Raw genomic sequence first — 12,516 nt, 5'->3', positions numbered from 1 at the left:
GCAGATGACACCACCCTTATGGCAGAAAGTGAAGAGGAACTGAAAAGCCTCTTGATGAAGGTGAAAGAGGAGAGTGAAAAAATTGGCTTAAAGCTCAACATTCAGAAAACGAAGATCATGGCATCTGGTCCCATCATTTCATGGGAAATAGATGGGGAAACAGTGGAAACAGTGTCAGACTTTATTTTTCTGGGCTCCAAAATCTGCAGATGGTGATTGCAGCCATGAAATTAAAAGACGCTTATTCCTTGGAAGGAAAGTTATGATAGCATATTCAAAAGCAGAGACATTACTTTGCCAACAAAGGTCTGTCTAGTCAAGGCTATGGTTTTTCCAGTGGTCATGTATGGATGTGAGAGTTGGACTGTGAAGAAAGCTGAGCGCCGAAGAATTGATGCTTTTCAACTGTGGTGTTGGAGAAGACTCTTGAAAGTCCCTTGGACTGCTAGGAGATCCAACCAGTCCATTCTAAAGGAGATCAGCCCTGGGTGTTCGTTGGAAGGAATGATGATGAAGCTGAAACTCCAGTTCTTTGGCCGCCGCATGTGAAGAGTTGACTCATTGGAAAAGACTCTGATGCTGGGAGGGATTGGGGGCAGGAGAGAATGAGATGGCTGGATGGCATCACTGACTCTATGGACATGAGTTTGAGTGAACTCCGGGAGTTGGTGATGGACAGGGAGGCCTGGTGTGCTGTGATTCATGGGGTCGCAAAGAGTCAGACACGACTGAGCTACTGAACTGAACTGAACTGAACTGAGGACACCACTTATTAGACCCGCACTGTGGATGGATGCCCTGTGTGTGTGAACGACAGCCTAGTTGTTGTTTGTTCAATCAGTCGTGTCCAACTCTGTAACCCCATGGACTGCAGCATGCCAGGCTTCCCTGTCCTTCAACATCTTCCAGAGCTTGCTCAAACTCGTCCATTGAGTCGGTGATGCCATCCAACCATCTCATCCTCTGTCGTCCCCACGATACAGCCTGGTATCTTGTGCCTATTTGGTTTGGTAGGTTTGGGGACCATCTGAAATATTGTCTCTGTACCTCTCGTGATGCATCGCCTTTCAGACGCGTGAAACCCCGCCCCAGTACTCAGAGCCTAGGGACACCCCTTCCGGCAACCCTCTGAGGCTGAACTTTGCCAGAGTTGGGCAGATAATTAGCCTGTGCTCTAGAGCTGGGGAGCCACAACTACTGAGCCCAAGCCCTAGAGGGGCCCCTTGCCAGGGCCTGGAACTCCGTAAACTACATTACCCGGAAGGCAGTGCGCCGCCTCCTACAGCACAGAACCAATGAAGCATCAGAAGAGAGGCAGTTTGGTTCTAGAGGACCGCGCCTGGGCGGTCCTTCCGGCGTCAACCGCAAGCGACTTCCTGTGAACTCAGTACACATTTGGTGAAATCGGTTCCCTGGTGGGGATCTTGGGAACCCTGTGCCGCCTTGAGGTACAGCGAGCTGGGTAGGCGCTGGTACAGCTGTCCTGAGGCGGATCTGAGGCTCGGCGTGGGCTCCATTCGGCCAGAATCTGTCTCTGTGCTGGAACAGGAGCCGCCGTGCCCGGGCCCTTCCTTCGCCTACCGACTCGGCTGGAACGGCTGCGTGGATGAGTACGATTGAGGTAAATGCTTTGACCTCTTGGACCCCTCGGCCAGCGTTTTGTTTTTTGTATTTTTTTTTTAATACTTTTATTTTGCTATTGCTGCGCTGGCCTTTCTCTAAGGGCGGAGAGTGGGGTCTACTCTCTGTTGTGGTGCTCGGGCTTCTCATTGCGGAGCCGGGACTCTAGGGCTTGGGCTCAGTAGTTGTGGCTCCCCGGCTCTAGAGCACAGGCTAATTATTTGTGACACAGAGGGATCTGCAGCATGTGGGATCTTCCCGGATCAGGGATGGAACCCATGCCTCCTGCATGTGGACTCCAATTCTACCGCTGAGCCATTGAGGCAGCCCCCTAGTGGCTCGGACGGTAGAGTTGGCTTGCAGTGCCAGAGACCCAGGTTCAATCGCTATGTCTGGAAGATCCCTGGGAGAAGGAAATGCCTGGAAAATCCCATGGACGGAGGAGCCTGGCAGTCTACAGTCCATGGGGTGGCAAAGAGTCGGACACGACTGAGTGACTTCACTTTCAACTCTTCATTTTTTAAAAAATATTTTCTTTTTATACATAAATTTGGATGCTCCAGGTCTTCTTTGCAGCATGCAGGTTGAGGCATGTGACTGGGATCCTGACCTGGGATCCAACCAGGGACCCCTACATTGGGAGCACAGAGTCCTAGTTACAGGACCCCCAGGGAAGTCCCTCAGCCAAGTCTTACCATTCTGTGGGACCTTCGTCCTTAACAGTGTTTTCTTACAAGTGTCATATATTTCTATTTATTGTTTCCCCAAATGGTTGGTTTACCACATATAGAAATATGAGGTGTGTAGAAAAAAATTGCAGAGAACCTCCTGGTAAAGTTGAATAAGCAGCTCTAAAATTAATATTCATTCTCTTCTCAAGCCAAGAAATTCGATATACGGACTCTCCTGGTGGTCCAGTGGTAAATTGTCCGCCTTGCGATGCAGGGGAGGAGGGTTTGATTCCTTGTCAGGAAATTAGGAGGCTTCCCTGGTGGCTCAGATGGTAAAGAATCTGCAATGTGGAAGGCCCAGGTTTGATTCCTGGGTCTGGAAGATCCCCTGGAGAAGGGCATGGCAACCCACTCCAGTATTCTTACCTTGAGAATCCCATGGACAGAGGAGCCTGGCAGGCTACTGTCTGTGGGGTTACAAAGAGCCCACACGACTGAAGCAACTTAGCACACATACACACAGGGAGCTAAGATCCCACATGCCTCAGACCAACTAAGCCCATGAGCCACAGCTACTGAGCCCACATGAGGTAACTCAAGAGTTCCTGAGCCACATGGAAAAGATCCTGAATGATGAAGTGAAGATCCCTAGTGTGGCAGTTAAGACCTGATGCAGCCAATTTAAAAGACAAAAAAGAAATGCAGTATAAATAGGATCCCGGAAGCTGCATAAATGTGGGTGTTCTAAAACAATTATCCCATCCCCCAAAAGTTAAAATTTTCTTTCATGGAAGCATTTCCTTGCTTTTCTTGATAAATTTGCCAGTTATGTGGAAATTACTCAAGGACTATGGCTTACCATCACTCCGTTGTTTTAAAACTCTTTTCTGAGTGGAATCACATAAATATAATGTATTTTCTTCATCTGCACAACTTGGCATGAGTTTATCCATGTTTTCATAGCTATTCATTTATTTTCCTTTTTTGTGCAGTATTCTATAGTATGAACATATGAGGACAGGGTCCTTATAAATTCAGCTGTTGAAGCTTCTTTTGTTTTTGTTTTGTTTTGGCATTTATAAACATTGCTACTGTAGATATACCTGCCATGTCTTCTGGGATATACCCAGCACACATTTGTGTAGCGTATATGTTAAAATTGTTATTTTATCTAAATGAATGTTTCCACTTTTTAGTCTTGTTTTATTCCTTGTTACTAATTTTTTTTTTTAATTCCTTGTCACTAATTTTAACTTAGTTCTTTGAATGGCTTGATTACACTTAATCTACCTGTAGTTAATTTTGCTACACACTTATGCATTAGGTACATTTACAGTTTTACGTTACACACCCATGTAAAGAGTTTTTGCTTTTTCAGTCATTGTACTCTTCCAATATTTATTATTTATAAGTTATTTAAATCTACTCCAGTACTATTGCCTGGAAAATGCCATGGACAGAGGAGCCTGGTAGGCTACAGTCCATGGGGTCGCAAAGAGTCGGACATGACTGAGCGACTTCACTTTTCACTTTCACTTTAAGTCTTTACTCGGGTGGTATCAGAAGAGAAAATGATGAAGATATCTTGTTAAAATATTTGTTATAAGGGGGACAAAGTGAATCATTTTAAGGGTAATAAGTTATAAGGCTTTGAATCCATATCAAGATGTTTTAGAATCCAAGAAGATTTACAAATGATCTCTCTGAACATTGGTGGGAAAAAACCCGTATGGATTTATCAAAGAATATGAATAAAAAGTACATGTTCTTCAATTCTGTTGTATAATGTAATAATAACTTCAAATCAGAGTTTAATATATGAATTATGTAAGCTGAAATTTTATATCCAACAGTTTTTAATGTAACTGTTGGGGGAATGTGTAGTTTCCTCGGCTCTGTCTTGCCACAGCAAAAATTTGAAGCAATGGATGGATCAGCGTTACAGGTTGGGGTTACAGATCCGTTTTATTTGGCAAGCAAAGAAAAATAATCCTCAAGGCCTGAGAGCAGGCCGACCCAAAAAACACGGAGAGAATAGAAGCCAGCTGTTCAATTTTGGCTCCTTTTTTATATGTTTTTTCTCCTCTCCCTGAGCCTGCCCTATGTAAATTGGGCTAGCCAGGAGGGCTGTTTGCTTTGCCTGAGGTTCTCACTCCCGTCCTCAGACCTTCCTTTGTTCTATTTTCAAAGGCTTTTCCCTTCTTTGTCTTTCAGCCACTACCATTCTGGACTCCTTTTTCCTATTCTAACTACCTATCATAACCAATGGCACCCCACTCCAGTACTCCTGCCTGGAAAATCCCATGGACGCAGGAGCCTGGTGGGCTGCAGTCCATGGGGCTGCTAAGAGTTGTACACAACTGAGCAGCTTCACTTTCACTTTTCACTTTCATGCCTTGGAGAAGGAAATGGCAACCCACTTCAGTGTTCTTGCCTGGAGAATCTCAGGGACGGGGGAGCCTGGTGGGCCGCCGTCTATGGGGTCTCACAGAGTCGGACACGACTGAAGCGACTTAGCAGCAGCAGCAGCAGCAACATAACCAAAGTAAACTTTGAAAGGGAAGTATAAGAACTCCTGGTCACTTGTTGTGGCCAGCTACAAGTGGGAAGAAGAGGAAAATGTATTATTGACAAGGGAGAAGCAAGAAAATCAAATGGAGGTGTCAGACCTGGACATACAGGAAGACTTAATTTTGATATTTGTAGCCTCGGGTATAATAATGTAATATGACCTGCCACAACCATTTCCTCACCAACATGATTGCTTTCGTTTTGTCTCATTGAACTTCAGTCACACTATCCTCATACATGGTACTCAAACACACTGCACATGACTGATGGACTTTTCACTTGTATCTTCCACTTCTGGAAAGCCTTTTCTCAAGACATCCATATTACTTTATGGAAGAACTCCATAATATTTTCTGTCATCTTTTGCATGCTTTGTTTTATCCTTAAGTATTTCTCTTTGCCTTAAATATAAAATGTTTTATTCATGGATATTCTTTTTTGACTATGTTGCTGATGGAAATTAAAGTTACATGGCCCTGCTCTTCTCACAGGTTTCACATTCAGCAGAACCTTTTATGGACTCCACTGATGAGTGGCAGGTGTTCTGGAATGTTACGCTGCTACTCTTCCTGGACCTGGTGTCTGGAGATCCTAGAGAAACCCTAAGTCCAGAGTTCCAAGTCCAGGCCAGAGGTTATATGGAGGGATTCCCTTTTTGGCAGCCAGTGGACTGAGATGTGGAAAGTTGTCCTAGGTACAGGGGTAGTCCGTGCAAATGCTTGAGCCTGTGATGGGGCGGGCGTGCTTTAGGACGTGTGGCTCTTCGTTAATGTCTGGTAAGAACAGAGAGCAAGAGGGCCAGAGTCGGGCCTAGACTGCTAGCCTGAGAAGGTGAGTTTCTGTTCTGAGAATGATGGCAGATGTGGGATTTTTGGTACGGAGGGGAAAAGTAATGTGACTTAGGTTTAAAGAGGCTGCCCCTGGCTGCAGAGGACACAATAGACTGGGGAAGAGGAAGACAGGCAGATAGCAAGGAGGCTATTGTAATCATCCTGATGAGCAGTAGTTGTGCCTAGACCAGAGTGATAGGCATGGAAGTAGGAGAAATATTTGGCTCCTGAATTTGTTTTTAAAGTTTTAACAGTAGACTAGATTTTATAATGTGGAGTGAGTCACAGATGACTCCAAAGGTTTTTTTCCCTTTACATCTGGAAGGGTGGTAGTGTTATCAGCTGAGATGGGGAAGTCAGCAAGCAGAATCCCCTTCTGTGAGACTGTTAGGAATTGGGTCTTGTGTTGAGTCTCAGATGTTCCAGTGACTCCTGAGTATAGGAGACCAGTGGATGGCTGAACTTGCAGATCGAGAGTGCTGGGGAGTCTTCAGGATGCCATTAGGGGACAAGGGAAGGTGGGGGGCTTTTACAAAGGTCATCAGCAGGAAGATAGGGGGCGGGAAAGTCCAGCATGTGGTCCAGGTATTTATGAGATAGTGCTTATGAAATTGATGCACAGGAAAAGCAGAAAAGGAGACGAAGTGATGCCAAAGTCAGGCTGCTGCTTCTTGACCCTCCTGTGTACTCACTAGGTTTTTGTGGTGGAATTTGGGGAATTTATGATAAAATGTCAGATGAGTTTACCCACGATCTGCCAGCTGGGTGTGGATTTTTAATGACTATTATGTGAACAAAGATTGTAACTTTTGAAGAGACATAATGTGCAGTATGGAAGTGGAAACTGACCAGGGGTATTTAGATCTGAGTGTTGTGACTGAGGATAAAGTCAAGAACAAGGTTTAGTGGGGAATCCTTCAGAACAGGGCTAGGGAGCTGCCAGTGGAAAGTGGGTGAACAGTGGGGTTGTGTTGTATTTGTCAGGCACTTTCTGAATGTTCAGGAGATGAGGGGAAGCTGGAGACATGCCAATTTTGTGAACCAGGTGGCAGTGATCAGGGTCAGATATATAGTCCACTGAGTGATATGCTTGTGGGGAAGGTGTGTGAACTAACTTCCTGAGGTACTAGGAGTCTGAGAGAAAGGTGGGCCTAAGTTTCTGTGTGTCTGGGAGACATGATCCTGGGAACTGTGGCTGTTGTTTTACAAGAAAGGGAAGGGGCCCTGCATGCCAGGCCCACCACACAGATAGCCTCTGTCTATCCACCTGCCTGTAGTCACTGAGGATTGTACCTAGTGTGCAAGGAAGGATGAAGTGTTTTGGGTACCACTGCCCTCTATGTTAGGAAATGGGAGGATGATGATGCCAGAGTTAGGGTGGGCTGGGGTTGGTTGATTATGGGGTCCTGGGGAGAGAAGCTGCTTATGCACACATCTCTTCCCATCATCACAGGGCCCTATGACCTTTGAGGACATGGCTGTGTACTTTTCCCAGGAGGAATGGAGGCTCCTTGATGAGGCCTAGAGATGCCTGTACCATGATATCATGCTGGAGACCTTTGTACTGGTTGCATCCTTGGGTAAGGCCCTCACCCTTGTCCCAGCATCCTGGGCAGGTCTCTGACTTTCCCCTTTTTTCCAAGCTCAAATCTGTTCTCTTCATAGCTGGACCGTGGTTGCCTGTCTGGTACTGCTTCCCTGTCCTCTGTTTTGCGGGTACTAAGGCTGAGTGAGTGTGTGTCCCACCTCCTTTCACAGGTAGTCGCAATACCAGTGGCTCTGAAGTTTTCTCAGTGAAGATTGTCTAAGTCAAAAGACTTGGGATAAATTCACTGGATTCTCAGCCACTCACTGCCAGTTTGACTCAGTTGACCCCTGCATCTCTGTGCTCCAGGTTCTGCCTTGATCCAACTCCATTTCCTGGAGCCTGACTGACCAGGAAGTATTGGAACCAGTGTGGGACTGTCTGTGGGGTCCACTTGGCTGTTGCTGCCAGACTGTCCTGTGGAGAGGCCCATTATTGCACAGCACTGGTTTTCTAACCTGCCTGAGCTCCCTTGTCCTCAAAATAGTCCCATGGTTTTATTTCTTCTGTGTCAGACACATATGTGTGATGGGGCTGCCCATTCTACCAAAACCTATGTGAAATTCCTCCTCATATCTCTGGTTTCAGGTTGTTGGCATGGAATAAAGGTCAAGCAGAGAACTTCAGAGCAGCATGTTTCTGTAGAAGTGCCACAGAGAAATACCTCAGAGATAGACCTCTCCACCCAGCCTCTCCCTGGGACATGCGTAGCCTGAATGTAGAAGGTGGTGTGTGTGTAGCTGAGGACATGGGAATAAACCCCGGCCAGACCCTGTGTGGAGCAGGTTTGAAATTTCAGCAGAAGAGTGGAGATAAACTCTTTAGAAGAGACGTGGGTAAGGCCTTTATGAAGAGATGCACAGTCCATGCCCTGGGGAAGGCTTTTATGTGCTGTGAGGCTAGGAAGGATTTCCCGGGTATCCCTCGCTATTTCCAGCACTAGATTAAATTGCAAAAGGGCACTGAGTTTTTGGAACTTTCTCATAATGGACAAAGGCAGTGTAAATGCCACGAATGTGGGGAAACCTCCCAAAAGTCCAAGCTTGCTCAGCACCAGAGAGTCCACACTGGAGAGAGGCCTTATGAATATGCTGGATGTGGGAAAGCCTTCAGCTATGAATATGTATTTGTTTGGCACTGGAATGTCCACACTAGAGAAAGGCCCTATGGGTGCAGTGAACGTGGGAAAGCTTTTAGTGACAAACATGTACTTGTATGGCACCAGTGAATTCACTGGAGAAAGGCCTTACAAGTGCAGTGAATGTGGGAAACCCTTCTGTTGCAAATACAGACTTACTCAGCATCAGAGAGTCCATGTCCATAGTGGTGAGAGGACTTACGAGTGCTGCGAATGTGGGAAAACCTTTACCTGTAAACCCATACTTTTTAAGCACCAGGGAATCCACACTGGAGAAAGGCCTTACAAGTGCAGTGAATGTGGGAAAGTCTTTAGATGTAATTCCAGCTTTGTTATATAGAAGAATTCATACAGGAGAAAGGCCTTATGAAGGTAGGGAGTGTGGAAAGCTATTTAGCCGAAGCTCCCAACTTGTTGTACACCAGAGAACTCACACTGGAGCCAAGCCATATGATTGTAGTGAATGTGGGAAAAGCTTCACCCCTAAAAGCAAACTTGTTCAGCACCAGAGAGTTCACACTGGAGAGAAGCCTTATGAATGCGGTGAATGTGGAAAAGTCTTTAGGTTCATATCCAGCCTCAGTAAACATAGAAGAGTTCACACTGGAGAAAGGCCTTACAAGTGTAGTGAATGTGGAAAGTTCTTTAAGCGAAGCTCCCACCTTAAAGTACACTACAAAATTCATACTTGAGCAAAGACGTATTACGAGTGCAGTGAATGTAGGAAATGTTTTAGCCAAAGCTCTACTCTCATTACGCATCTGAGTTCACACCAGAGAAAAACCACACAAGTGCACTAAATGTGGAGAAGTCTTTAGCCAAAGCACCCAACTTAATTAACACCAAAAAGTTCACACCACAGAAGTGCAGCACCAGCACAGCAAGTGGGGGAATATTTTTTGTCAAATGTGTGCTCTAACTCAGCGCCAGAACCTAACAGCCCATAGAGTAGTGTAGTGAATGTAAAAAAGCTTTGAGCCGAAGGTCTAACCTTGTTTGTCATCAGAACACTCATACTGGAGAAAGGCCTTCAAATGAGATGAGGAGAGAAGAGAATGAGCTGTTGCCTTAGTTAATACATCTTGCTGAACTGGCTCTGTGAGGGACTTCTCAACTGTAAGTTGAATGTCACCCGTGTGCACGGCCCTAATGTGGAGATGGTCTGTGGGTACCCAGTTCCTAGGAAACTTTGAGGAGCTAGGCTGTGACCTCCCAGGGCCCTTGACAGACCTCGTGTCATTGTGACTTTCTTACCTCTACCAAGTGGCAGATCCTCATACTGGGCATCTACCAAGTGGCAGATCCACATACAGTGAGATCAGTGTAGGTAGACCTTTGTGCTGTCCTGTACCCTAGAGGGAAGCATAAGTGGCCTGAGGACTTGGGTGGTGTCATGCTCTTAGGTCCTGTCAACTGCATAGGACACAACCTAAGCAGCTTTGCCAGTCTGGGTTCTGCTGGAAGCTCATAGAGGTTTACATTATTTGGTGGTATTGGATCATTTTATGCCTAGGATGGATTTTCTAGCTCCAAGTCACCCTTTGGGGAACTGCCTCATTTTGCACTACTTTGTGTAAAAATAAAGACTATTGCTTAACACAACATGCGTCTTTGGTTTTGTTCACTTTGAGACTGCTGTTAAGAACCACATTGGACTATCAGGATGAAGAGGAACAAGTTTTGTGGGTGTTCCAAACTTTGTGTACTTCAGTGGGAATGATAATGGCAGAGAACAGTATTCAGTCTAATTTGATCTAATTTTCCAAGGTCTCCTGGGGTAGACTGCAGGGTTCTGTGGGACTAATGTGACCAGATGTCAGAATTTTGGGTAGGTCTTCAGGTCACCCTGAGATGAGGATAGTTGTGAGCAGCACCAGTGTTTTGTTTTGTTTTGTTTTGTTTTGTTTTTGGAGCTGCATAAGTTGTCTTTTCACATGAGATGTCACATCATGCCCCCAGTATTGTTTAAGGGAAGAAGGTCCCTAGGCCCAGCCATAGCAGAGCCACATGCCACAATGTCCACAACTTGGGGCTGGTGTTGCTCAGTGTTAACTTACAGACACTGGGTGGGAATCATACTTGTTGCAGAAACAGGCATAGAGTTAATAGGAACTGAGAGACTAGCAAACAAGAAGGGACACACCTTTTCTAAAGCTGCATCCACATATGTTCCCATGGCTGTTTATGATAAAGTTTTTGCCAAAATTCTCAGATGTTACAGAACTGGTTTTGGCGTCATATAGCATCTGCAGATTGTTTATCTAAGGCCATTACTGCACAGTGAAGACAGTGGGGAATAAGAGCAGAAATCCTGAAGTCCAGGCATGTGATTTTCAGGACCCAGACAGAGTTCCTGGATAACTTTGATTGCTCACCAGTCTTCATTGCTACTCTGACAGAATCCCTCCCATGACACCAAGAGAGAGAATGGATTTGAGGTGTGATTGCCAGAGTTCTCCTTTTCCAAAAAGATACTGATTTTTATGTGAAGTCAATTTTTATACAGATTTAATTGAGCTTGTGTATAGTTGGTCTGCACTGAATAGAACATCCCTAAATTGTCCAACTTGATAAGTTTCAACCACGCATGGAACCATCATCATAACAAACATCCATCACTACTTGTAGAGCCCCTATGTGTGTGCTAAATGTGACAAAGCTTTGAGCCAAAGGTCTAACCTCATTTGTCACCAGTATGCTCATACTAGAGAAAGGCCTTCAAATGAGATGAGAAGAGAAATGAGCTATCTCCTTAGTTAATACATCTTACTGAACTGGTTCTGTAAAGGACTCCTCAACTGTAAGTTGAATGCCATCTGTGTGCACACCCCTAGTGTGGAGATGGCCAGTGGGTACATCTCCAATTCAGTAACTCAGTGTTTTCCAGAACTTTAATATCATTGGAGTGTTTAATGTTTACTTTTTTATTTGTCATTTTCTTTCTACATGCATAGTTACTTTAAGAATCATCCAAGTTGCCAATGTGAATAATTTTTTTCTGATAAATATATTATTTGGGTAGACCATCGTTTAACTGTTTATCCATTCATCTGTTAAAGGATGGGGTTTTGTGGTTTGTTTCCAGTTTGCCTGCCACAAGTAAGCAAACAAGTAAATAAAATCCTTTATATGGACACTTGGTTTCATGTTCTAAAATGAATGACTACCCATTTGCATTCCCATTGACAGTGTTCAATTCCCCGTTATTCCTCACCAGTAGTGGTTGGTATGGTTAGTATTTTAAATATTACCTGTTTTAAAAGTATGGAGACTATTATCTGATTGCATTTCCCTACTAATTCATGATGTTGGACTTTTTTTTTTCATTTGCCAGATAATCTGAGAAGACAATAAGTGTGTTGGAACTTCAGTTTTCTTCAGTGAATGACTTGGCTAGGTTCTCAGAACATTATTCGCCACTTTATACTCCTAATAATTAACATACTTGACATACATAAAAATATTTACTCATTTTTACATAGGACATTTAGCCCCACCCTGCCTCATTTAACTTTTAAATAATTCAAAGTGTATTTCCAGACTTTGACACTTTTTCATAATTTTCATAATTTAATCAAATACAGGAATCTCCTGCTTTCCAAAGTTCAGATTACATCACTTGTGTTTTATAAAAGACACATTAGTACATGTTTTTATGAAATCCAAAGAAACTTCCGAAGTATTTTAATCACTTTTATGAAAAAAGCCATAACACCATATTAATGGCTGTTCATTGGGAAAACCGAAGTGGTGTATCAGAATTTTGAGAAAGAAGGGAATATTTCTGCTTTATGACATCTCAGTTTATGAAACATTTCCTAGGAAAGCTGTTCATTGGGATAGCAGGAGCAATCTGTAATTAAGCTCAAGTCACTAAACCGTATTCATTTTCTATGGCTGCTATAATGAATAACCACAAAGTTGATGGTTTCAGACGAAACATGAATTATTTTACTCTTCTGGACGTCAGAAGTCTAAATCACTTTCACAGGGATAAAGTCAAAGTGTGACTAGGGGCTTGGTCTCTCTGGAGGCTCTAGGAATGAATTGTCCTTGCCTTTTCCAAAGTCTAGAGCTGCATTCCTTGTGTTTGACGGCTGA

The 12,516-nt window shown here is 44.3% G+C and overlaps 1 pseudogene; it reads left to right on the top strand.

Moving 5' to 3' along the window:
• Positions 1 to 8,025: 8,025 nt before the first annotated feature.
• Positions 8,026 to 10,017, top strand: LOC109571882 (zinc finger protein 304-like; annotated as a pseudogene).
• Positions 10,018 to 12,516: the final 2,499 nt, after the last annotated feature.

The sequence above is a fragment of the Bos indicus genome, chromosome 18 (assembly GCF_029378745.1).
Source record: "Bos indicus isolate NIAB-ARS_2022 breed Sahiwal x Tharparkar chromosome 18, NIAB-ARS_B.indTharparkar_mat_pri_1.0, whole genome shotgun sequence".
Lineage (NCBI taxonomy): Eukaryota > Metazoa > Chordata > Mammalia > Artiodactyla > Bovidae > Bos > Bos indicus.
Note: the sequence above shows the minus strand (reverse complement) of the source record. Positions and strands in the feature narration are given on the sequence as shown.